This window comes from Lissotriton vulgaris, chromosome 1_1 (assembly GCF_964263255.1).
Source record: "Lissotriton vulgaris chromosome 1_1, aLisVul1.2, whole genome shotgun sequence".
Classification (NCBI taxonomy): domain Eukaryota; kingdom Metazoa; phylum Chordata; class Amphibia; order Caudata; family Salamandridae; genus Lissotriton; species Lissotriton vulgaris.
In genome coordinates, this window is record NC_141685.1 from 934,863,366 (window position 1) to 934,889,815 (window position 26,450).

At 47.6% G+C, this 26,450-nt stretch overlaps 1 protein-coding gene across 1 annotated transcript in view; it reads left to right on the forward strand.

The window, feature by feature from the left end:
• Positions 1-5,371: 5,371 nt before the first annotated feature.
• The window catches only part of MCRS1 (microspherule protein 1), a 329,302-nt gene continuing 308,223 nt past the window's right edge, over positions 5,372-26,450 (forward strand). Inside the window, exon 1 of the mRNA XM_086959133.1 lies at positions 5,372-5,762. The gene's annotated coding sequence lies outside the window, so the exon portion shown is untranslated. The remainder of the gene's footprint in view (positions 5,763-26,450) is intronic.

The window sequence follows — 26,450 nt, forward strand, 5'->3', positions numbered from 1 at the left end:
TAGCCAGCTAGCTAAGTTTGGGGTGTATCCTGATCAGGATAGATCGACGCCGCTAGGTAGGAATTGTGCAGTTCGAATTGCTGAGCTGGCAAATAGCTGCTTGAGTCTAGCCAATGAGGATGTCAGGGTTGTCAGTTTCTGAGGTGTCCTTGGCCTTTATGTAAGCTCTAAGGCTTTGGTGAGAGGACCCGTCAAGTCCAATACTTTGCCCTGACAATTACGCCAGGCCCTATCCAATCCTTTTGTGGGGTCAGGGCAAACTTCTTCTTACAGGGGACAAATATAGGGGGATTTCTTGTATTACTGTCACCTTGCCCGGTAAAGATAGACTTGAGCATTCTGCGTGGAGTAGTACCCTGACTTACTTCTCCAAACTTTTTCTAATGTGGGTCTGCACATAAACTACGACATCCGGGAGGGGCACTAAGTATGACAACCAGGGATGGGCTACGTCCTTCAGATCGAAGTCTAGCCCCTTCCAGGTCTGACCATCCTGTGGAGTGGGGTTGTCCTGGCCACGTCGCCGCTTACTCAGTCCTGGTTCATAATCTGAACAGGTCCCTGACATGCTTGTTCAGTCATCAGAATCTGGGTAATTCGAGGTATTAGTGGGTTTTAACCTAGATGGCTCAGCGGACAAGCCAATGGCATAATCTTGCTGGTATGTACTGGACAGTTTCTGGTAGGCTTCAGAATGATGGCTTTTTTAAGCAGTTGCTTTGTCCTTGTCAGACTCCTGGGAAGTGGGTTGCTGCAGCACTTTTCGCCCTAAGTAGGATGGGTATGCCCAGACATGGGTTCCTTGCTTGCTGTGCTACTGGATTCAAGCTAGCCTGGCTGATGACCCGATACCGGGCCCAACAATGCTTTTTTCTGGTCCACGGAGGACCTGGCCTGGCAGATTTGGCTGGACTATTGCCATGCAGAGCAGGATCAAGACTGATTTGCATATGGCTGGGTTTAAACTGGAGTGACATGGCAAACAAAAAAACAATGGGTTTAACCCAGATCTATGACTGGGGAGAATGTTTGATTGGTTCAGCATTCTTGCCATCATCTGTTCTTTTTGTATATAAGAGATGTGCATGCACTGTAAGAATATCAGATGTGTTGGTCTTTGCCAGTATTTTAAAAAATAACAAATACCAGTATTTTGTTTTACTTCTTTTATATTGCTGCTCATCCTCATGAAGTGTGTCAGTGCGCTTTGCATCACATCTGCACATTTTATATTGACAATAAATCATATGTGTGTAAATGAATGTACAGGAGTGTTACATAATCTAAACACATATGTGGTGTCTTAAGATCCGATGCGACTTCTTCTGATGTCACTTCCTGTGAGGTTATGGGTTGCAATGCCACTTCCTGTGATGCCACATTCTGTAATGTCACATGCCATGATGTGACTTGCATACTGGCTCACATGGTTAGTCCCGCACTTCTTTTTTAGGACTTGTGCCCTGACCTACGTATTGGTGTTACAAGCCTGCTTCAACACGACTCAGGCACATCTTCAACATCTTCAACCTACTACTCATAAGCAATACTACAAATCTATTCTCTAACAAACACGCATGATAAACTGAGATGCTACTGAGGCACCTAGAAAGCACGTTGGGGCCCTGTTAGTGTTATGAAGTGAGATGAAAATGCTACAATACAATAATCACAGTTTACTTGCCACATAGGATCAAAACAAAAACCCCACCCTTCCAAAAACATACCCTACACAGTGCAGAGTACTACCTACGAAGGCAAACGAAAGATGAACCCTCAGATTGCACTCTGAGAGAAGAGAATTTCTTAACAATCATTGAAAAAGCCAATAGGTGTTGCCTGCTCTTGGGGAGAACAGATCCCCCTCCACAAACACAACACACACACACCCTCCAACCCACCTTGACCTGAAACGTTCTCCACTAATGATGCTCTTTCTTGACTCGAAACTGTCAGAGGGGGCCCTGTGTAAAAGCGCTACTTCTCTCACAAGGGGGATGGAAAGCGTTATAAATATCAATACAACCCAAAACACTCCAGTAAATGACAGCCTCTGCTGTATATTGTTTTTGATTTGCTGAAGAGCACCGACCCCAAAGCAAAACAAAGGTGACTGGTGAGAGCACGAAGATCACTCATATAGAGTGAGCAGCCCATCTCTACCTTCCCCCTGCTGGTCCAACGCCAACCCACAGGGTTTTGGGAAGGCTGGGCACCAGGAGCTTGCATTCCCACATTGTATCAAGTTGCACAGGCCCACCCGGTGTTAAAAAAGACCCCCAAAGTGGGCCAAGTTGTCTATTGGTTCACGGGTCACCAGGAGACAAACCAACATAGCAATCAGCCCAAAGGCCCACTGCGGAGGCATCCTGAACAGACACAAACAGAGCATATGTGTGAGAGAAAAATACAATAACTTTGGTTCACAGGGTCTAGCAAAAAAAAAAAAATGTATATATATATATATATATATATATATATATATATATATATATATATATATATATATATATATATATATATATATATGTTGCATTAAGGAATAAAGATTCTCCATGGTGTCCCCCAATGTGGCCTCTGCCTTTTATTTGAGGAGGTTGTAAGCGATATATATATATATATACAGTAATTGCAAGCTCAAAAATATTTGCGATATAGTGCAAAATCAAAAAAATTGTTGGCTGGTTTACAAAAGGGGGAATCTGCAAGAACGTATTTATCTCTTGTGCTATGCATGTGCTTCTCGTCTCTGATGGGTGAAGGAGCCCCTGGCATTAACACTTTACGCATCTTCTGGCAGCCTCTCTGATGGGAACCAAAGGCAGCCATTTAACAGGAGGGGTAGGGATAAACTCAATTTTAGTGAAGGGGCAAGCACGGAAATGTAGCGAAGACCAGGCCGAGATCTGTATCTGAGGCCAGTCGTCCGGAGAAGGGTAAAAAAAGTTTAACCCCCACCCTTGTAGGAGGCCCAGGGAGAAGCACACGACCCCTCACTGCCGCCTCAACCCTTAGAAGCAGAGACCATCAGAGGGCATACAGAGCCCCCACCATAGCTGCCAAGGTTTCAGATTGCTATGTGGGACATTTTCAGAATTTCAGTGTAATTACGAGTGCTATTCAATGACTATGAGTGACACTTTCTTGCAAGCAAAATCAACACACTAAAATTTGCAGATTAACAGCCGCAGTGGCAAACAGAATTGGGCATTGATTGGGGAGCGAAGGAGGTTGAGGGGCACACATATAGCCAGGAGGCAGCGGAGTGAGCCAGGGTACTGTAGTATTAAAAGTTTGTTGTGCGGCTCGTGAAAACTAGCGACTAGAGACTGTGAGATGTCACTGCAGAACTTCAACTAACAGGGCAGGCAGCTGATTGACCGTGCGCTAAGCGCGATCATAATTTTGAGTCAGATTATAACACTCTGCAGAGGAGCACTGCCTGAGACCGGCACTACTAGTAACTTACCTAAATTGTGAGGTGAGCTGCAGCACTTCGGTTTACGGCCTGCTGTAAATCGAGCTAGAGGTCAAGTGAGGAGGGTTTTTGAATAAAGGGCTTGCAAGAATACTGCAATAGTACATTCCAGTAGGGTCCATTTACCTTGGGGAATTGCCATCTAGTCCAGTTTAGTAACTGCAAATATGTGCTTACCCAGTGATTAAATGCCAAACAGATTTTGTTCTACAAAACGAGAGGCTGTGTGCCTTGAAGGTAACCGGGGTTCAACGTCAAAAGATCAGTTACATGCAAATGGATAACTTTAATAAAGTAAAAACTGAAAGGGTGTCCTCAGTCAATGTGATAACGTTTCTGCCGACCTATCAAGGAGTTGGTAGCTGAGATTCAATATGGCAAAAATTGAAGCTGACACAGCGTGACACAGGACAGATCTACACGACCTGGCTTGTTTGACCCTTTTTTTTAAAGCATGTTAATATTAACACAATAGATGTAAAAGACATAAGGGAGTGGCATAAACCTTACTAAACCGTTGTTTAACATGAATTATTTTAAAAACAGATTTGACAACTTAGAAAGACAATACTCAATGCACGTGCAGGAATAACATTAAATATTGTTAAATATTGTCTGTGCTTCAGGTTTAGCAGCGTTACTGCTAAAGGTTAAAGGGCCTTTGCACGCTCTGCAGGTGTATGATTGGGGCACTGGATGCTCCTTTGAAGAGCTACTTGACACATAAAAATAAAAAGAAAACAAGAAAACAAGCATATAGAGAGAGATCCCTCGATTAGGCTGAGGTCATCTGGGAAGGTTTTCAAGTCTTAGGTACGTTTTTCCTCTACCACGCTCTGAAGTACGCATATTAAAAGCATGCATCTTAAAAGCATGCACTGCTTACCAGCAACCACCAACGTGCCTATTTTACATCAGCCTTGCGCCCTTTCAAACCACAGAGAGTCCTCGTGGCCGCAACAAAGAACTCCCCCGGCAAACGCACTACTCGGGCTGCATTCAGGCTCGGACACTGCACAGTGTGTGCTCTGGGCTCTAGCAGCCGCCATGGTCCGTGGGTTTGGGTCCCGGTGGTCACAAGGATCATTCTTGATTAAATTTAAAATACTGTGTGGTGGTGCAACCAGTGCCATGGCCTTGCCGAAGTATCCTATAAACTTTAGGAGACTTCCGCGCAGCCACAGGAATTTACTTCTTATTTTAATTGATACATCGTCGCCAGCAGCTAGCGCCGCCAGCATGCCCCAAAGTCTACAGTGCTCTGGCAAGGGCGCAATGCCACTGAATCCAGCTAGTTTTAGCATAGCAGCGCTGTGGCTTGACAGAGCTGAGGCAAGTGCTATGTCTAGTATGCGTGACTTTGCATTTCAGTGCGGTGACGCAGAACACCACACTGAAAAGTGTTAGTCTAAAGCTTGATGCGTGGTACTTGGCAGTGCTGCCCCACTCCGAGCACTCAGCAGAACAATAAAGACATGCATCACTACCGGTTAGGATGCAATTTCATGAAACTTTAGAAACAAAAATAAAAATGAGTTCCCTGAACAAACCTACATGCACAAAAAGGAAAGACTACAAGTCATAGGGCCATTCTCCATGGGCGTGGTCAAGTCACAAAAAGGAGAGACACATGACTACAGAGAAGCAGGCCTTTGTAAAAGACACGCAAAACAGTAAATAAAAAAAGCGATGGACGGGCTTGAGCCCACGGAGTATATAAAGCATGTCGCTGTCAGGCGAGAACTTACAGCGCATGCGTTTCCTAGCAGCGACCGAAAACATATTACGGGCGCAGGGAAAACAACTTCAATTAGCAAAGCCGTGACTTGACACTCTTATCACGTGATTCTGGGAGGTTGCTAGGGCTGCTGAAAGGGAAAGGGATAGTCCTTTGACGGGAAATGGCGTCATCTGCTTTGTTACACGCTAGTGACGCAGTGTAGAGTCCGGCTGGCTCCTGGCTGTGTTCGGCGGAAGTGTCGTAGGCTTGGGTCATAGTGGTTTTCCGTTGTTATAGTCACAGAGGCCGACAGGCCGAGAGAGGCAGAGCCAGCCTGAGAGCGGGAGCCGCCAAAGGACTGAGAGACGTGGAGTCATTAATTTCCGTCAGGGACGGCTGATCCGTGATCCTTGAAGCGAGGGCGTATCCGTGGTCCTTGGCGGCCCTGTTTCACCAGCATCCAGGCTGTCTGCCACCCCGCGTACTGACCGGATCGGAGTACCGATAAAGACATCGCTGCGAGCCTCTGCTGATTTTAATTTTGGCTGCCACAGGCAGCGTAAGGTCAGTCATTAAGTTATGTTATTTTCATTGCTGTGATTCAATGTTAGAACCGGTGGAATTTTGAGTGCGCACAGCTTTTTAAAGTGCACGATCTCATGCCCTCTTCTCTCTTTTTGTATCTTGTAGTTCGTGTACATAAAGAAGCATTTTTCACCCTAAAATACCCTTTCTAATTAGGTATAGTAGTTTTTGGTTACAGGTGATTTCTTTTCTCACTGATCCAGACATAGGGCAGTCCTGTTGGAAGCCTAGGCATAATTAAGGGTATCCAGTATACTCTCCCCCCCCCCCTCTAATTTGTTTATTATTACTGCCAGTAATAGTTGCCAGAATATAGTATGTAAAATATTATGTAGAAAAGCCAGCTTATGGAGGGTGGCCGTCCCTTTTTTTTCTTGCAGCTTAATCTTGAAGGTGTATTGGGCTGGGGAGGGCCCAATAAATTACCTGCGTTTTATTGGGAGAAGCACCGTCTGGCGTAAGTTAAGTAGTGCATTTTGCCACAGAACAGTATTGTAAAGGTGTGTGAGGGATATGTTGGATTAAGCTAATGTAAACCATGTAAAGTTTAGTCTGTAGATTTGCAGAGAAACCCCAGATATTTAATGTGTTACCTTTCTGAATTGTAGATGGGTGCTGGTTATTGTTGTCTTTGGAAGCTTTATTCAGAGCTCTCAAGCTATCCAGAGAGCTGTTTTATTTTATATTAGAGGTAATGATCAGGAGTGGTTCCAGCTTTCTGCTTTGCTTGTGCAGTTTGAATTTCCACTGTCGGAAGACCGTTTCTATTTCAGTTCCATAGATTACCCAGTGTGCAATACATCATGTTTTGTTATGAGATTCTGCTAACTACAGACAACCTATGGTCATCCAGGCCAAGGTCTTTAGGTGTGATGTCTTTTTGAGTTTTAAGATTTGTTGAGTATCATCAGAATAGTTATAATAGGAAAGCCGAGCACTTGTGATAAGGCCAGGAAATGTAGACGAGTATACATTTAAGATGAGGCTCTACTGTTGATCCTTGTGGAACACCTACCCTAGTGGTCAGACCGTGCCGGGCAGTGCAGATGTTAAAATTTTTGTTCTGTCTACGTTTGATTCATATGTTTAGTTTTTATAACAGAAGTTGATGGTCATCTGTTCGAGTGCAGCTGATGTATCCACTAGGAATAGGGCTGCTACTTCTTTTTAATTCTGTGGAGATCTTGAGGTCATCCATGAAGGAAAGTGCCCCTTTATGACATGGTCACCTCCACCTTTTGCCTGGTAATTGATGCAGTTTTGACAGAAAGTGCACTGGGTTCCTGCTATCCAGGTCCCTCGTGCAAGATGTTTCCCCCTAAATCTGTACAATTGTTCCCCCAATTGCAATAGTTTTAGGATCCCTCTAAGTCCCTAGTAAAATGTACCTAGGGCATGGGTACAAAAGAGGGTCCGTAAGGGCAGCAGCATGTATTATGCCACCCTAAGGGACCCCTCACCACACTCATGCACACTGCCATTGCAGACTGAGTACCATGGTGCAGAGAAAAGTTAAGACACAACATGTCGCACCTCCTGTGTGCCATGCCTGTGGACTCTGCATGTAATATTAGTAAGTCACCAATACAGCAGGCCTTACAGCCCTGAGGAAGGGTGCATTATATTGCATGTGAGGACATCGCTGCAGGAGCAGATATACCCCTGTGATGTCAAAGTCGATTCTTGGACTTTGGCAGTGAACACGGAAGCCATCTTGAGTCTGTGTACCTGCCACTGTTGATTACGAGTTCCCCAGCTACATGATGGCTTCACTGAATCCAAAGTCGTTTAGTATCAAACATCTCGTATGAATAAACCCACACTGATTCCTATGATGGATTCATTAATACATGCACTCAGAGGGCCACTTCGAGGTGCCCCCTGAAACCCTCCCGACCTCTAGTGTACTGGCTGACTGGTGTAGACCAGCCTGCCACCACATACAGGTTTTCTGACCCCCTGCAGGTGAAAGCGCACACTCTCTGAGAGCAGCAACAATGCTTGCTCTGGCCCTAGATGTCACCTCCTCTAAAAAGGATGGCTAAATACTCAGCACATCAAGGCAGGAGGCTTTAAATGCCTGTGCCGTCTTCGATATTTGACACTGGCTTACCCTAGACAGGGAAATGCCACCACCAGCCTTGGGCCCATTTGGCTCCAGGATAGGTGGGAAAACTAGCTAGTCAGGAGATGCGTTCACTATCAGGTCAGTTCCACCCCTAAGGTGGGCTACCTATTGTGAACAGGTAAACTAGATTTCCACTATCTTGGTTTTTGGTGAAATTTGGTTCACTGGGTCTGGGTTATGCCCACTTCCACAGGAAGTGGTCATATAGGGGGTGTACTCGCCATTAAGGCGAGTAGCCCATTAGCTACTACCTGTCACTCCCTTTAAAGCCCCGGTGACACCTCTGATGCCAGGAGCTCAGATTTGATGGACCTAGAAGATGATGACAAAGAAGAGCTGCAAAAACTGAAGAGTTCTGTGGACTTTTGGTGCCAAACCCTGCATTCCTGCACCATTCTTGACAATTGTGAAGAAACCAACTCATCCTGCAACTGAGCCTCTACCAAGAACCCTGGTAGACTGCCAACCCTTCTCAAATTGTCAGCAATCTCCCTTGGAGGAGAGGAATACTCCCCTGCATTTGTCAGGCCCCAAAACAGCAAAGTGCGGTTTACTGTACTGCTGCTCCCCCATGTCCTACTGATGCACCAGCTGCCTAGGAAGATGTCTCAGTGCTCAAGAAGGTCAGTTCAGTATCCCTACCAAGTGAGAGGGTGCTACGACTAACCGGAGCTGCACAGCACCAACACCTGGGGGACAAGAATCCTTTCAGCAGCCAAGGCATGTTTAAGTCCAGTCCGGATTCCAACAACACTTAGACCTAGCAGCTATCGAGGGTCGTCTGTACCACAGAGACCCACTTCCAGAGTGGCCCAGCTGTACTGATTTTTGCATCCTCAACTGGCGAGACTGACAACCGCAAGGCCCTGCGATGCACCAGCCCAGCTGACCAGACCCCAAACCCCTCTGCAGCTGAGCGCGCCCCTTGATTCCTGAAAACTGACTGTGCTACCTTGATCCCAGGACCGTTCTGAACTGAGCCTTCGGTTGGGAGCACCCGTATATGTCTCTGAGTCCCCTCTGCAGCCTGTTTTTAGGTGCCCCTTCAGTGTAGCACATAAGGCTACCAACCTGACCAGCACCTCTGCACCCAGACGTCCCAGGGCTGGGAAACTCCTAATTGCTGGTAGTACTTTGGACCTTACCACCTTAAATCCTGAAGGGGACCCTCGGAAACCTACTACAAGTACCTGTATAGTGTATATGCCGTTTCTCCTATAGGAAAGCATTACACATAAAGACGCATTTAAGTGAACATTTTACTTACCTGGAAAATTCAATATTTTAAAAGTACTTACCTGATAACGAAGTTCTTTGTATCAAAATGTGTATAAAAGTGCACATTATTTTTCTAAAATTGGTCTTGGATTTATTTGTGTCTCTCATTTAGTGCCTTTGTGAGTACAACGAATGATTAGCACCACCCTTTGATAAGCCTAAACTGCTCACCCACATTACCACAAAAGAGAGCATTTAGTGTTATACTTTTTTCCTCTGTAAACCAATAGGGGTTGCATGGACTCTCTGCACAGTGTACCTCGTTTTGGTATACTCTAGAGAGCCAGCTTCCTACTATCCCAACTGGAAATGATTGCAGATTATATACTCATTCCTAGTCTGACTCCTACTTTTCAGGAACAAATTTGTGTTGCTCGGTTAAACTGGAGAGCTGAGAGAATGCTTCCTTTTTAGGTCTTGCATGGCGGGAGCGCACTCGGACTCGCAAGATTTAATGAATTTAGTGTACTTCACTAGCAAGGGTTAAGCCCCGCCCCTCTTCTCCATTGGCTGGCCTCCTAAACGGTGGCCAGCCATTGGAGAAGAGATCCAAGCGACGTTCTTCTTTCAATCTAAGCCCCGTCCTTTTCAGATTGGTGGCTTGTTTTTTTACTTTCTTTCTAGGCTCTAAACAACAGTCAAAAACATGCCCCCCAGTCTGAAAAGGACCGGGCTTAGATAGAAAGAAGAACTATTTGTCTCTAAGCCCCGTCCTTCTCAGACGGGGGGGCGTGTTTTTGACTGTTGTTTACATCCTAGAAAGAAAGTCAAAAACACACCCCCCAGTCTGAAAAGGACCGGGCTTAGAAACAAATGGCAAGCGCTTGTTATTTGTTTGCAGACTTCCTCAGACAGCCATTTTCACAAACTAATTGCGCAGCGCAACAGGACAGACGCCTGGTCGTTGGTTTAAATGAATTACTGCTAGCTAATTTTCACTGGCTTCTGCCAGAAAAAACTAATATACAGAGTACAGCATCAAGTGGGCAGACAGGTCTTCCCCCTCCCCCCGGTTCCCCTTAGGCAGGGCTGCTGAGCCCGGGCATCGCCTCGGCTGCTGTCCGTCTTGGGGGGGTGGGGGTGGTAAGTCAGCTCCTGGGGCTTATGGAGCAGCGAGCCCTTTCGGGCTTTGGGGCAACGCAACCAAGATACTATCCGCTTTTCGAATTTCAGCGGAGTCGGGTTCAGGGCTCTGGCCCGCTTGAGCCGGATGTTGCATGGGTTGAGGAGGGCTAGGACCCCCTCTCCGCCTCCCTGGGGTTTAGTCGGTGTAGGCCCCATTTCGGGGTGGGGGGAGAGCTGCAGGCTCAGCGAGGCTCCCCCCTCAGGCTGTGGCGACGTGAGGCCCCCTCCCCAGGTTGCTAATCTCTGAGGCCTCGTCAGGCAGAGGTGGCAGCAGTTTGCGCTGCCAGGAGCAATGCTAGGAGCCCCAGGAGAACCATCTGCTCAGTGGTGTGAGGTCGTAGGCGTCTGCAGGCAGCCCGATGCTTGCAACGCGGCATACGCCCCAGCTAGCGTGCCTCCTCCTGCATCAGTTTGCGGAGATACAATGATCGGCGGGAGTAAGTCCGACTTCTCGATGCCCACATTACCATCCGACTTTCGCGCCTGCCTGCGGTACCTGGAAGGGGACTTGGTAGCTGCTGTGCGGTGGTTGGGCAGCGCCAGTTGAGACAACAGCTTTGGGAAGTGTCTGAGACTTCACCTAAGTGCGTGTGGCAATAGCGCCCTATAGTCCAGTGGATTGCGAGCGTTTAACCTGCCGAAGTCGATTAATCGAGCCGCTACCCTAATTTGGGTTCAAAGGCGGGGACTGATTGAGAGGGCATTCGGAAGATAGTTAGGGGCCTTGATGTCTTTGCTTCGGGCGGGCACGGTTTGGCTGCATCAGGACAGGCTGTGTACCTGTGCGGGACGGGACAGACTTGCCTTTCAGTAAGTCGACTAGTACAGCGGCTGCTGCTGCCTGATTGAGGCAGGTTTCCCGGCTTGCTAGGGGTTTAGAGAGCTGCTTTGTGGGGGCCCGCTGCGTGGTCAGGCTATGCGTTGGACACATAGGCGGCCTGCCGAGGGTCAGCTGGGGGTGAAGGTACAGTTGGTAGTCTGTGAGACCCCTAGACGGCCTGCCCTTATGATTTTCTCTGGCCAGAGTTCAGTGGAATCTTGCTTGCGTTTTGTCCGGCCTGGGAGCAAAGAGGGCTCTCCTGACAAGACCACCACCACCGCATTCACCACCACATCCACATTCACCACCATCATCATCCACAATCACAATCCACCACCACATCATCCACCACATCCATCACCACCACCACATCATCCACCACATCCATCACCACCACATCATCCACCACATCCATAACCACCACATCATCCACCACATCTATGTATGTGTGGCTCTGTGTGTGTGTGTGTGGCTGTCTTTGTGTGTGTGTGTGTCTGCAAATGCGATAGGTCTCGCATTTGCGAGAGATTAAGCTATTGGCATTGTAAATGACGATGCCATTTATTTATCTGTTTTCAAAACCAACACATAAATAAAATAAAAATTGTCATTTACAATGCCAATAGCTCTAACTTTTGCAAAGGTGAGACCGTTGCATTGTAAATGCTTGTTGATGAGCTTATCTAAGAAAGGACCATTGGAATTCTGTCTGTGGGTCTGATTGCTCAAGTTATGTCTTCTGTAGTTTATTAATGCCTGTTTTTACATCGTTCTAGTCCCTCTGTAATTCTCATGCTGACAAAGACATATTGATGTTTTCTTTTGCCGGAATAGCCAGAGCGGTTTCTTGAAGAATGTTTTTGTATATATTCGGATGACCAGGGTGGGTATCGGGGATCCCGGTTTGTTTATAGATTGAATCAGATCATTTGTTTCATTTATCGTTTGGGGGTTAAGGAGCATATTACGGCTTGTAGTTGGGAGGGGGGCATGATTTGCTGTGTTATGAACTAAAGTGATTTTACTGACTGATTTTAGGAGGAATTTTTTCATGGTGGTCTGCTAGATGGTTTCATAGCTCCTATCTCTTCTATGTCTGATGTGCATTCTGGTTTATGGAATTAAGAAAATATTTCAAAGCCTTCTTTACTAGGGTTCATGGCCGTAAAAATGCAATAAGGTTAAAGGAATTATTTAGTTTTTTTCATAGCTGTTTTGTACATTCTGTACTGTTTTTGGCTCATCCCATTGGTATTTAGCCTGGACTTCACACTGGCCCTTCTAGATAAATGGTTTTAAGTATGGAAGAATAAAGAATGCACATAAAATGGGAATCTATGGTTTTACAACTACGAAAAAATAAATCCAGAATCCTCCTCATAGCACAATGGAGAAAAATATACAGCTAGATTTATCACATTTATTTACCACAGGTGTGGATCAGTTTTAAACCTCTCTGAGTCAGCAATGACCAATGCCTAATTCCTGTTCATGGCAGGAGTGTAGATGGCCTCAATCATCTGCCTCTTCCTTCTGGTAAACCTCCCAACTTTCCTCGAACGTGCAGTGTTTTTGGGGACAGCCCATGTCCTCCTATTTCGACAGCTCAAGTGCACAGTATCTGCTTACACCACGCTTTCAACTGTCTACACAGGTGGCAGTGGGTGGGTGGGGGTTTGGTTGATTCCTTCTAATTCTAAACAGTGTCTCTTTTCCCTAATGATAGACCAAGCCTAAGTGGGTATTTCCACCTCTTGTAACGCCCTCATCTTAAAGTATTTTTAGCAAACCAATTTTTTGAAATTGAGTTGATTGGTCGCTACAATATTGTTCAATAACCCCTTCGACGCTAATGACAAAGCCAGCTCGTCATGGGTGTTACCTGCCCTGCGCTTATGACGAGCTGGCTTTGTCATGAATAATGGGGATCTTGATATTTTAGCACCCAGCGGGAAAACCCATAGCAGCCAAGGTGATAAGGTGGGATATCCCATCCCAGGAAAGCCTAAGTACTGGACAAGACCCAGTTGTGTGAATAAAGTCCCCTCACCTCTGCCTGACTTCTAAGGGATTCTGGGGCTGACCCTTGTCAGAAGTGCCACAATCTCTCATGGATCCAGTAAATTCTATGTCATTATTTCAACGGTATTAATTTAAATGTTATGGGTTACAGCCCTGCGTGGGACCATAAGCTCAAAAGTTCATTCTTTGTGTTTGAGGTGGTAAATGTTGTTTCCCAGGCTTATCTAAGCTGATTGAATGTGTCTTAGGTTTTAATAACCACGGTTCCAGCCGTATGATAATTTTCGCCTGCAGGGGAAGCTTAGTTATAGTCCATGTTGCCTGTAGTGGACCAAACAACATGCAAGCGGCCCACAGAAACCTTCCACTGCAGAAGGCCAGCTAGTTCCTTCCCTCCCCACATGTACCCCCTACAGCATGTCTCTGATGGAACTGGGGTTGAGTTGAGGGGGTTAGTGTGCCCGGATAGCAGCTCAACCAGAACCGCAGCAGCTTGGGCTATAGAAAATGTTATCCCAATCCATCACTCAGAATTTGATTTGTTTTTATTTATGTGATTTGGAAAAGGTTAATATTTTTTTCATAGAATATGTATCAGCATCTTACAACAAAACACACAAGGTGATGGAGGGAATGTTGCACAATGGAAAAACAATCACCCCCAGTCACGGATCTGGGTTTAATCCATCGTTATTTTGCTCACCAAGCCACCCCAGTTCAGACATGGCCATTTGCAAATCCATTCTTGAGTCTGTGCCTCATGGGAACAGTCCAGCCCGAACTGCCAAGCCATGTCTTCCCTGGACCGGAATCCAGCATCCTAGAATCGGTTTCTGGCTGTCGGCCGTCTTCAGCCAGGATAGCTTGACTCCAGTGGCTTAATGAGCACGGACCCACGTCTGGGAATACCCTTCCCCATTAGGGTGAACAGCAAAACACACACAATGATGGACGGAATGTTGCACAATGGCAAAACATTCACCCCCAGTCACAGATTTGGGTTTAATCCATCGTTATTTTTCTCACCAAGCTACCCCAGTTCAGACATGGCCATATGCAAATCAGTCTGACCCTGTGCCTCTTGGGAACAGTCCAGCCCAAACTGCCAAGCCATGTCTTCCCTGGACCGGAATCAAGCATTCTAGGACCGGTTTCTGGCTATCAGCCGTCTTCAGCCAGGATAGCTTGACTCCAGTGGCTTAGTGAGCTCGGGAGTCGATCAGACGACTGGCTAGAGAAAGAGTGGAATTGGTAGTTGGGGAGAGGTTGTATCAATGATTTACTTTGGTGTATTGAATAAGTTGAGAGAATAGAAATTTAAACATGGGCTATTCGAAAAATTGAGACAAGTAGTTGCTCGGGTGTATTGTGGTTCCTGTCTCTTACTTCTCCGGTTCATTATGAAATGAGATAACCTCAAGAAGGGACCAATGCTGGAATATTGCGTTTTCATGGAACAGACTTAAAGCCCCAGATGATCCCGCGACCACTTCTCTGCAGCTGTTCCTGCGGCCGGAGGCGCTTAGAAGGGCTCAGAGGCTCCCGCTGTGCGGGAACTGGAATCTTGTGTTTGCACGGGCAGACTTCAAGCCCCAGAGGATCCCGCGGTCGCTGCTGCTTCTCTGCAGCTGTTCCTGCAGCCGGAGGTGCTTACAAGGGCTCCAAGGTTCCCGCTGGGCGGGATGCGCCTGGGCGCGGGCCCGGTCAAAGACCGAGACAAGACGGACTTGTCTTAGCCCGAACGAGGCCGGGCTGGGCCACCCCCCTTTCTTCTGGCTTACAGGATATTGAGGTACTCTGCAGGCGATGAGTGACCACACATTCTACTGTCTCCTCGCACTGTCTGTCATTCCTCTGGTCTATTTACCCACAATTTAGTGTTTATGAACCGTGAGCATGTGGAAAAGAAAGGCGGAAACAACTAATGGGAGTGACCAACGCTCAAGAGCCAGTACGTGGATTTTGTCCTTTTTGAACCAGGCCGTGAGAGTATTATCGTAGGAGATTATCAGTGCCGAAATAGAGCTAGCTGGGAACCATCAAGCCACATCCCCCGAGAATCAAGTGGCAGGCATCTTGACCGAGGGGCTGTTTGACCCAAACAAGCCTATAGCCAGTCCTCCTCCCTATTGACCTCGACCTCATAACTAGCTCCTCTAATATACCGGATCCACTGCCCACGCCAAGGGACCCTTTGTTGAAATGCCCTGCTAAAACTCATAAACTGGGAACCAGAGGCAAAAATTCCTCCCCGGAGTTGCCTGTATCTACCAAATTGAGCAGCGAGACTTTTCCAGAGAATTTGAGCGCGCCATCTACTGTTGTTGACTATTCCGTGGGCAAGGATACTCCAGCTGACAGTCTCTTAGCGTCCTTTAAAGCTCTTGAACCGAAGATCATCTCAGCCCTAAATGTGTTTGACACCCGGATTTCTGCACTTGAGCCAACAGTTAGATCATTGAAGGGGTCAGTGGACACTCTATATTCAAGTATAAGCAGCCAGTTTTCTGATCTCCAGAACGTTTTCCTAAATCCAGGCCTAAATACTCTTCCCCGCGGCGTCACTGTCTGTAGGAGTAACTCCCCAGGCTCAAGCTCAAGTTCAGGCCCAGGTCTTATCGGCAGTCCCACTGCAGCCAGCCTTGCGATATTATTCTCCTAATTTACCCGACGTCCAAGGATCACGGTGGCAAATTCTGGGTGGCAAGGGCCAGGTACGGCAATCCAACAGGGAAGTAAGAGTAACATTGATTTTGTCCGCTTCTGCCACATCCCAAAAATCACAGTTGTCATACTGCCCTTCCAATAACACTATCCAGCTGCCCCTGGTGGGCACACCCTATGTCATTGTGTTGGTGGATGTGCCACCTTTGAGGAGGGGGGCAGAGGAAAATTTAAATGAATTGAAGAACAAGACTGTTCACTGGCTGGCAACCAACGCCTCTTATCCCCCATGCAGATGCTGACAAAGAAGATCATAATGGCCCGTGGGTTGGATAGGCCAATGTCGTAAAACGGAGGTGGGAGACTGTATTATAGTGAACTTCAACAACCGCTTGGAAGCGGGCTTAATTTTTCGCGCCTTAGGTTCGATTTGGCGCAGCCTCTGACCGTATAACAGCTCTCCCACTGGGCTTTTTTTACCCCCCCCCCGTCCCCCCCCCCCCCAATAACTCCAACGTTCGGGGCTCAAGATATTCGCCTTTGCCACAAGGAAAGCCATGGCGCCGCCTTGCAAATTTCCAAGCCATATCTAATACCACTCCCCTGTTACTGGGCAACTGTTCTTCCATTGAGTGAGCTTGATGACCCAGATTGACTGAACTCTACTCCCATCACAGACCTTTAGACCCCTGCCATCCCAAATGAGGATCCGGTGTCTGTGACTCAAGATTCTATTCAGGTCATCTGTTGAAATAAAGCCGAGATCCAGAGTAAACGTTTTTTGTTTTCTTTTGTTAACTTTATTTTTATTGAGTTCCAAGCAATGTAAATCACCACATACAAGGAGAACAAAGCACCGCAATCAAACATGGCCTTAGCAGTACACCCACCAGCTCTCCAAGTAGCTACCTGAACCCAAGGGAAGAACCACTGGGCCATGAGAAGACTCAGAACGCCGACGAAGCCTGTGCCTATACTAGATTCTCCCATCCGAAACTAATTTTTCAAATAAGAACTAAGAAAAAAGGAAGCCAAAAAGAACCCCCCAGCCCTCCCCCCCGCCTCGCCCAGAACCAGTGTGTCCAAGGAAATCCCGTCACCTGCCCACCCTTATGTAGCCAGAGTCCACCTATTCCTTCTGATTCTCTTCGATGGAGGGCGAGTCGGAGAACCTAAGCAAACTGAGGTATTTCGGGCATGTAACTGCATTGAACTCTGACGATAGGAGTGCCAGCAGCGGTTGCCCTGTGTCTGCAAAAGTTGACAGGGACTGGGTAAGGGAAGCCTGGATACGATCCATACCCGTTATGAACCAAAGCCTATGAAGCCAGCCTGAATGGCACGGCCACGTCTACGTGCCCCAAAGTGATAGTATGTGCTGAACTGCTGCCCCCAGGGCCAGACCCATCTGTTTACCTCGAATGGATTTCAGGGGAACATAATTTTATTGGTTAAACCTAAGAGTGTGTATGCTGGAAACTTAGGGATTTCTGTGTCAAAATGCTGGTCAACTTCATCAAGAACTTCTCCCCAGAATCCCTGTACCTCTCGACAGCCCCAGAGCAAATGGGTTAGAGTGCCTTCCTCCCCGCAGCCCCTCCAGCAAGCAGCACTCTGACTCGGATTTCCTTTATTCAAACGGACCGGGGTCAGGTACCAGTAAGTGGCAATTCTGACCGCTGCCTCCCTACTCGCAGTGTTCCTTGCAGTGTGATTCGCTCTATAGAATATTGCTTGCCATTCCTGATTCGAAAGAGCCCTGCCTAGTTCACCCTCCCAACGCCTCTGACCCGCAGAGCGCATAGAGGAAGCCCCGGGAAAAAGCATACGATAGAGCTCCGAGATTAATTTCCGATTGGATTCCTTAGTGATGAGCCAGTTCTCAAAAGGCAACAATTTCCGACCCACAAACGGGTGTACCTCCGGATGTGTCAGCCAATGTCGAATTTGAAAGTACTGGAACCTGTGTGGGTTGGGGAGGTCATAGTGCCGAATGAGGTCCGAAAATTGCATGAAACCTTTGAGATCGAAGAGGTGGCCAGCAGACCTACATGCAGATGTGCGCCATTGTGGGAAGGTTTGTGTATCCATCCCGGGCTCGAATTCCGGGTTCTCAAACAGTGGCGTCAACGGAGAGGGAAACGTAGTAAGCCCCTTCTGGGAAGCAACGGCATCCCAAACCTGCATAATAGTGCGCGTGATGAGGGATTTATTGAGATATTTCGGCCTATCTGTGCGCTGCAAAAATGGGATCCTCCTCAAGGCAGATTGTGCCATGGCACGATCTTGAAAAAGCCACCGCTTCTCCGACTCAGGCCTGCTCCATTCCACCAAAAATCGGAGTTGGGCTGCTTGAAAGTACTGTATAAGATTCGGGATCCCCAGACCTCCCTCTTCCGGCGGACGGTGCGGGATCCCCAGACCTCCCTCTTCCGGCGGACGGTGGTGTAACGACCGGATTCTCAGAACAGGCAGCCTACCAACCGTAGCTGACCCAGTCGTCACGTAACGACACTCTTCTCAGGCCACTATTTACAAGATATCTAGAATACTCACATGAGAAGGTGGAAAGAAGCTATTTACAAGCCTATACAGTCAAAGATACCACTAACACCTAATGGATTCCATATCTTATCCTATAATTACCTCATCTTATATTCTTTAACGTCTCCCGACGATGTCTTTAACGTCACCTGACGATGTCTTTAACGTCACCCGACGATGTCTTTAATGTCTCCCGACGATATACACTAATGGGGATACTAATGGTTATTTCCCAAATGAAGTTCACACTCTCCCCCCCATCATCAGTTACCTTTTCAGAAGGGCATATCCCATCCTTCTGTATGTCAGCACCTGGTTAAAAGGAAAGGTCAATCTTCTTCATAAAAACAACATTCAAAGATATTTATCATTAAATCTTTATTCTACAACTAAGCATGACAGAATGAGCAAAAGAAACATGAGTTAAGTTAGTCGCTACCTATAACCTAAAGAGGGGAGTAAAAATGAATGATTATTCTACACTAAGCTCAGAACGCCTCACCTTAGACGTGTGTCTTTCCATTTCAGCAGCGGAGCTGATCCCTCTCTCTCTCTTGCTTTGTCTTCAATATGCTCGGGACTCTGCTCTCCCTCTATGGCTCACGAATACACGTCTGCACCGCTACGCCTCATCTACGCTGCCATGGTTCCGAAATACTCGAACCCTCTTCTGGACTTAGTCTCTGCCACTCCTGTATGATGTCACTACAGGATCCTCAGTCACTTTACTTCTTCGTTTCAGTCCCCGGCTCCCTTCGCCTTCCACAGTGGCCACCTGCGTATTGCGTCTAGAGCCGGGGAGACAAACACATTCCTTTGATAAGGGCCAGTCTTGACCGGTTCCTCACTAGCAAACAACAGAATGAATTCTAAACACTACCTTTGCCCTGCAAGCGCCTTGGACAGTCGAGGCAGAAGTACAAAATGGCTTCTCTCTAGCCTGTAGGCCCAAGAAAACGGGAAATGTCACTAAACCCTGTCAAAGCGCATAGTTAAGCCCTACAAATGAACGCAAATGCAACTAGGACTGAGATGGTAGCGGATTATAGTCACCACCAGTCTGAAAATAGACTAAAATTACCCTGTCGCTACAGGTGGGACAAGTCCCGTCGCAGCCGCGGCCTTTTCCCCGCCCATATGAACTGTTGAATGGCATCCTGTAGCTTGCAGATAGCTCCCGTGGGGGGATCCACGGGGATAGTTTGGAAGAGGTATAAGATTTTGGGCAAGATGGGACATTTTAATCGCCACAATACGACCGAGCAGCGACAAAGAGTGCTGCTGACACCTACGCAAGTCGCCTTGGATGTGAGAGATCAGCCGCCCATAATTCGAAGAAACTGTTTGCTCAGTGGACAGGGTCAAAATGATTCCTAGGTACGGGATCTCTGAGCTAACTGCAGGTCCCCAAAGTCCACGGGAATATGCACTGGCCCCGCGGTATTGCCACCCAGTGGAAGATTCAGAAAAGGGGGTGGTGATGGACAGAGTATCTGAATTAAACAGAACACTCATACCCAGTCAGGAGATCAGGGCTTGATCCATCACCGTTTTTTAGCTCACTGCACCATCCCAGCTCAGAACCTGGCTATATGCAAATTAGTCTGTCCCTGGCCCAGTGCATCATGGGAACAGGGCAGACCAAACTACCAAGCCAATTCTTATACTGGGAAGGAAACAAGCTTCCGGGGACCGGTTTCTGGCATTACAGCTGTCTTCGGCCCGGCTTGCTTGAATCCTGATGGTGCAATGAGCAAGGGACTCACATCTGAGTATACCCTTCCACGCTTATGGTGGACAAAACGATTCAGAAAAGGGGGTGGTGATGGACAGAGTATCTGAATTAAACAGAACACTCATACCCAGTCTGGAGATCAGGGCTTGATCCATCACCGTTTCTTAGCTCACTGCACCATCCCAGCTCAGAACCTGGCTATATGCAAATTAGTCTGTCCCTGGCCCAGGGCATCATGGGAACAGGGCAGACCAAACTACCAAGCCAATTCTTATACTGGGAAGGAAACAAGCTTCCGGGGACTGGGTAAGAGTGGTCTGCTTAATTCAGACACTCTGTTCATCACCACCCCCTTTTCTGAATCACCCAGTGGAAGAAGCATGGATTTTCAGGTGTTAACTTTAAACCCCAACAACGCCCGAAGGCTTGCAGTTCGCGTAAAAACGCGGTCACCGACCTACGAGGAAACTCCAGAGCCGCCAGAATGTCGTCCGCATATAGACTGAGCGTGTGCTGCTCCCCCCCCCCCCCCCCCCCCCCCCCCCAAAGGAAACCCCCCGGATGTCGGGATTGTCCCGGATTTGTTGGGCAAGGGGTTCCACATGTAGCGAGAAGTGGACCCAGTGTAGCAGCTAAGACCCCGTGAACAATTTTAGGTCGATGTTCAGTAGGGGGATGGGTCTATACGCGGAGCAGAGGGTGGCATCCTTGCCTGGTTTAGGCAACACAATGACTTCGGCTTCTAAGATATCCGATGGGATAGAGCCCGGCCCTTGGAAGGAGTTGAACAGTCGGGTTAGAATTGGCGCTAGTATCGAGCAAAAGGATTTATAGAAGCCTGCCGAAGAGCCAGCGCACCGGCAGCATTGATGGCCGTGGTCGCCGCTTGGCGAATATAGGCCTCACCTGCCATATCTACATCTGATCTGTCATACAGGGACGCGTAGTACTCCCTGAAAGGCCTCGGCAATCTGATCATCGGCGGCATCCTGGATGGCAGTAACTTTGGTCTGTTGGATACGTGCTCTTAATTTGCTCGCCAGAAGACGCCCTGTTTTGTTGCCCCCAACATAAGTATGTTTCAGCCGCAAAGCCTCATATTCCGCGCGGTCTTAGTCTAAGCTCGCGAGCTGTGCCCTCGCCGCCTTCAGTTGGCGCATGACCCTAGGGGCCCGGTACGGCTATGGACCCTTTCGAGCTCTGTAACCTTGGCCGTGAGAAGACCTCTCTGTTCCACGTGCTCCTTATTGTCGGTTGCGGAGAGTGCTATCAGCTCCCCCCTCACCACAGCCTTCAGTGCCCCCCACAATGCAGGAGGGGAAACGTCAGGTCGATCATTAAGAGAGAGATGATCAGTAATACAGTTCCTAAGCTGCTGGAGCACCCCCTCCCTGTGTAGTAAGGATTCTCGCAACCTCCATCTGCCCTTCGGTCTGGGTGTACGAGGGACTGTGAGGGAGAGTGACAAGGCATCATGATCAGAGAGCGCAGCTGGAACAATTTCCACCTCGTCTACTAACGGTTAAAGTTCTGAGGAAATGGCCGAGCATACGTGTGGCGTACATGTGAGTAAAATGTATATTGAGTACTCTGGGTGGGCCTCCCGCCAAACATCCAAAAGCCCTTTCTGGCTCAACCACGCTCTCCCATCTAGTGAAATCGCCCCGGTCATGCCATATCTGTGCCCGACATATCTCTGCCCTGGTCCATAACCAGGTTGAGGTCACCCCCTATCAGATCATATGTATCGTGAGACTGTAAGACATCCGACACTGCACCCTTAAGAAAGGATTCCTGCCCTGTGTTGGGGACATAAAGAGATCCCACCACCATAGTCATACCTCCCACCTTGATCTCCGCTACCTTCTCCCCCACCAATCTCTGGAAATGTTTGGCCACCAGAATGGCAACCCCCGCCTTTTTGTCTGCAGTGGAGGAATAATATTGATGTCGAAAAGTGCGAGATCGCATCCTGTGCCAATCCTTCGAGAGTACGTGTGTTTCTTGAATGAGACAAATGAAAGCTCCTGAATTCTCCAGGTATGACAAAATGGCCCTGCGTTTGATTAGGTTATTGAGACCTTTGGCATTAAGGGTCACTATCTTCATGGTGGGGCCCGACCCAGTGACATGACGTGTCATCCTCACAACTTCCATGAGACCCCAGGCACCATAAGCCACCCCAAGGCAGATCCCCGCGCCCGTTGATACACCAGTTTACCCACGCCCATGCCCCCACCACCCCCAGCCCCCTCTGACCCCCACCCATTTACCAACTCCTCAAAAATCCCCCCTCCCCCTCCCTAACCCCAACCAAACGTCCCCAACAACCTCTCCGCATCAGCACCCAAGATATCCCGAAATAGGCCTTGTAGGTATGAGACCACGCCTGTTTCTTCTGCGGACGATGGAACGCCCCGGACTCTTATGTTGTTCCTGCATGATCTATTCTCAAGATCCTCCGCGTGAGCTTGTAATTCTACTTGCTGTTCTTTGAGACAGATCAGTACCTGCTGGAGTTGTTCCACCTCGGCACTCCTGGTCTGGTTATTACCTTCTAGTTCGGCCACCCGTTCTCTTAGGCCATCCACCTCTCGTCTCACTCCAGCACCTCGCTTGCCACTTGCTGTTTAAGCGACCGAAAATCCTCCCGAAGTGATTCAAAGAGCGACTGAAGAAATGTGCGGGTGATTGGAGCCTCCCCCGTTGCATCCTCAGATTTCGGCTTAGGCGGGGATGCGGTCGTAGGGCCTTGATCACCTTTGGGGAGCCCTTGACCAGCATGTCTGGAAGATGCGCTCTCCTTTTTCCGCGCCGAGGCCATGGTGGTGCCCCTGCCTCCCACTGCAGGCACTAAAGTCTCTTGTGATGGGCCTACTCCTGCAGGCCCCTACGGCTATGGTGACTCCCCTACAGTGAGCGTTGGCCTTCCCCGGGGCGCGCGTTCCGATCGTCGCCCCTGTTCCTGAATGCCTCCCAAGGGAGCGCCGTAGTTGGGAACGGCAGCTGGGCTTGGATCTGGGGCCGGGCCTCTCAGTCACTCCAACGTGTCTCCCCTCATCACACCCAGGACACTAACCAATTCTGCTGGGCACTTTTAGTAGTGTATGGGCGGCAGAACCACTCCTCTCTCTGGGCCGGGTCCCCCAGAGAGCCTCCGCCTGCACACCGCCACCTGGGGGTCGCTCCTCTCGCCCGGCCCCACTCCAGCAGGCCGCTCACCAAGATCGCCAAGGCAGGGGGTAAACCCGGGGGGGGGGTGCCTCCAATTCCAAGGCTGTTTTTGGAGACAAGGGAAACCCGAAGGAATAACACTAGGGTCCTTGGGTAGTATTATGTTATACAAGACAGGGGACCCTAGTTATTTAGGATCAATTGAAAGAATTGAGATATACTAAATAGTATATAGCCTCTGTCCAGCCGGACAGGAATTTATTAATTCAGATTCTTATAATAGTTCATTATTGCACATTAATACAAAAAGTGGGCACGACCTGTGACCCACAGAAAACAAGACAAAACAAGTGACAAGAATTCATGTAGAAAACGCATCAGGTGGTCTGCACTATTATTCAGTAATACAGACTAGATTCTTTTCTAGCAACCCATTGTTGGCAACATTATTGTGAATTCATGGCAACATATGGTGCTTTAAAGTCGACGACGTTTCGATGCAATTCAAAGATACATGCATCATCTTCAGGACAAAACTATTTAAGTCATGTTTGTCTTAGAGTTAATTTACACATAGTACATAACCTCTTTAGCGATTCACATAAATAAATGGGGAGAAAAAAAGAACATACAGACATAAACAGAAGAATTTCCGTTAGAAAGCTAGGCATGGTTTAGTCTATCGTCAAGTAGAAATATCCAGAAGTTTAGAAGTAGCTAGGTTAAAAAAACAACATTGGTGACAGTTGTTTCTAAGGTGGCATGCATGCACATTGAGACTTGAGATTTTAAGCCTCTTAGACATAGTTGCGAGTGGGGTTGGCTAATTTCAAAATTCATTTATACTGGACGCCTTCGTCATATTCATTAGTGAGAGTTTGTGGGGTTCCGTGATTGCCCCTGCATGCACGTTTTCGAGTTAATTGAACTAATAGGTATTATTCCATATAACCATGACATAAAAACGGCGCAGTGAATAAGATGAAGGTCAACCCTTTCACGCACTCGGCTCACTTTTTACCGTAATGGCTCAAGGAATGTTACTTCTTTCATTTTTTTAGATGCCATGTAATACTCCCAAGCCCATTTACGCTCAATTGTATTCAACCCAGTGCAGCCCAATCAGGGCTGCCTTAGCCGACCAAGGTAGCCCACTTCTGATACTTTTCCTTCATCTTATTCACTGCGCCGTTTTTATGCTCACCGCGCCGTTCACATAAAGATGTCACGGTTTTATTTATGTTTACTGCACCGTTCCCGGTTTCACCGCGCTAGTCACTTGAGAAACTCGGAAGTTGTCATGGTTATATGGAATAATACCTATTAGTTCAATTAACTCGAAAACGTGCATGCAGGGGCAATCACGGAACCCCACAAACTCTCACTAATGAATATGACGAAGGCGTCCAGTATAAATGAATTTTGAAATTAGCCAACCCCACTCGCAACTATGTCTAAGAGGCTTAAAATCTCAAGTCTCAATGTGCATGCATGCCACCTTAGAAACAACTGTCACCAATGTTGTTTTTTTAACCTAGCTACTTCTAAACTTCTGGATATTTCTACTTGACGATAGACTAAACCATGCCTAGCTTTCTAACGGAAATTCTTCTGTTTATGTCTGTATGTTCTTTTTTTCTCCCCATTTATTTATGTGAATCGCTAAAGAGGTTATGTACTATGTGTAAATTAACTCTAAGACAAACATGACTTAAATAGTTTTGTCCTGAAGATGATGCATGTATCTTTGAATTGCATCGAAACGTCGTCGACTTTAAAGCACCATATGTTGCCATGAATTCACAATAATGTTGCCAACAATGGGTTGCTAGAAAAGAATCTAGTCTGTATTACTGAATAATAGTGCAGACCACCTGATGCGTTTTCTACATGAATTCTTGTCACTTGTTTTGTCTTGTTTTCTGTGGGTCACAGGTCGTGCCCACTTTTTGTATTAATGTGCAATAATGAACTATTATAAGAATCTGAATTAATAAATTCCTGTCCGGCTGGACAGAGGCTATATACTATTTAGTATATCTCAATTCTTTCAATTGATCCTAAATAACTAGGGTCCCCTGTCTTGTAATCCAATTCCAAGGCAGCCGCTGCAATACCGGGAGTCCGCCGCCCAGCCGAAGCTAAAATGGCGGGCAGCGCGAGGCACATTGCGGTCACTCTCGCAGTCTCCTCGCCGGCGATCCGTGCCCCAAAGACCGCTGCCGCAGGTCGCTCCCGCACCTCCACATGCGGGGGGGGTCAGATAGCTATGGTTTGGGGGATATTTAGGCAAAGGCTGGCCGGGGGAAGGAGCCTGGAGCAGGGAGCCACAGCAAAGCACGTCTGGCCAGTCCGCCATCTTGGCCGAATGCCCCCCCAGAGTAAAGTTTTTGATGGTGACTGGCTGGTCATGGTGAAGAACTTTAGTCTGATCTGTCTTAAGGAAACCTGGGACACCAAGGGTTGTTTGTATCTTGAGGACTATTCCTCCCACTCAGTTTTAGCCACCCGTTCCTCTAGTGGTCGCGCTAGTGGTGGTCTTACCACCCTAATTAAATTTGAATATAACTGTAAAGTTCAGGTGATTAAATTCCAAATTTTAAACTATTTTGGGCACCCTTTTAATATTCCCTAACAAACGTAGACGACTACTCATCAATTTTTATAACGCAGTTCCCCCGAAAGATGAAATAGAAGCGATGGCTCGTCTTAAATGTTTTTTGGATGATTTCTCCAAGTCAGACCCCCTTTTACCCTAATCATGTTTGTGGGAGATTTTAACCTGCACACGTGCTGCTCCTGTTCTTACAGTCAGGAATCTGATTTCGAGGGGCCATTTATAACCCAGGCACATTTTAAACACTCACACCAATGGGAAGCGGCTAACAACCTTATCTTTGATTTTAATTTGGTGAACTTATTGGCGAGCAAACATAATCCCTTTGAGGCCTACTCGCCCACCTTTGAGGGGGGAGGGCACTGTAGTGTGATTGATTATATGTTTGTCTTCAGTTGTCTGTTTGCCACACTTTTAGACTTTGAGGTTTTTCAGCACCATCTGAGCGACCATAACCCTTGCATTATTTTATTGGGACAATAAAGTGGTGAGCTCCACACCGTTTACCAGACACCTACTACACTGGCTGATCAGAGGCGTAGGATAAAGTGTGCCAGCAG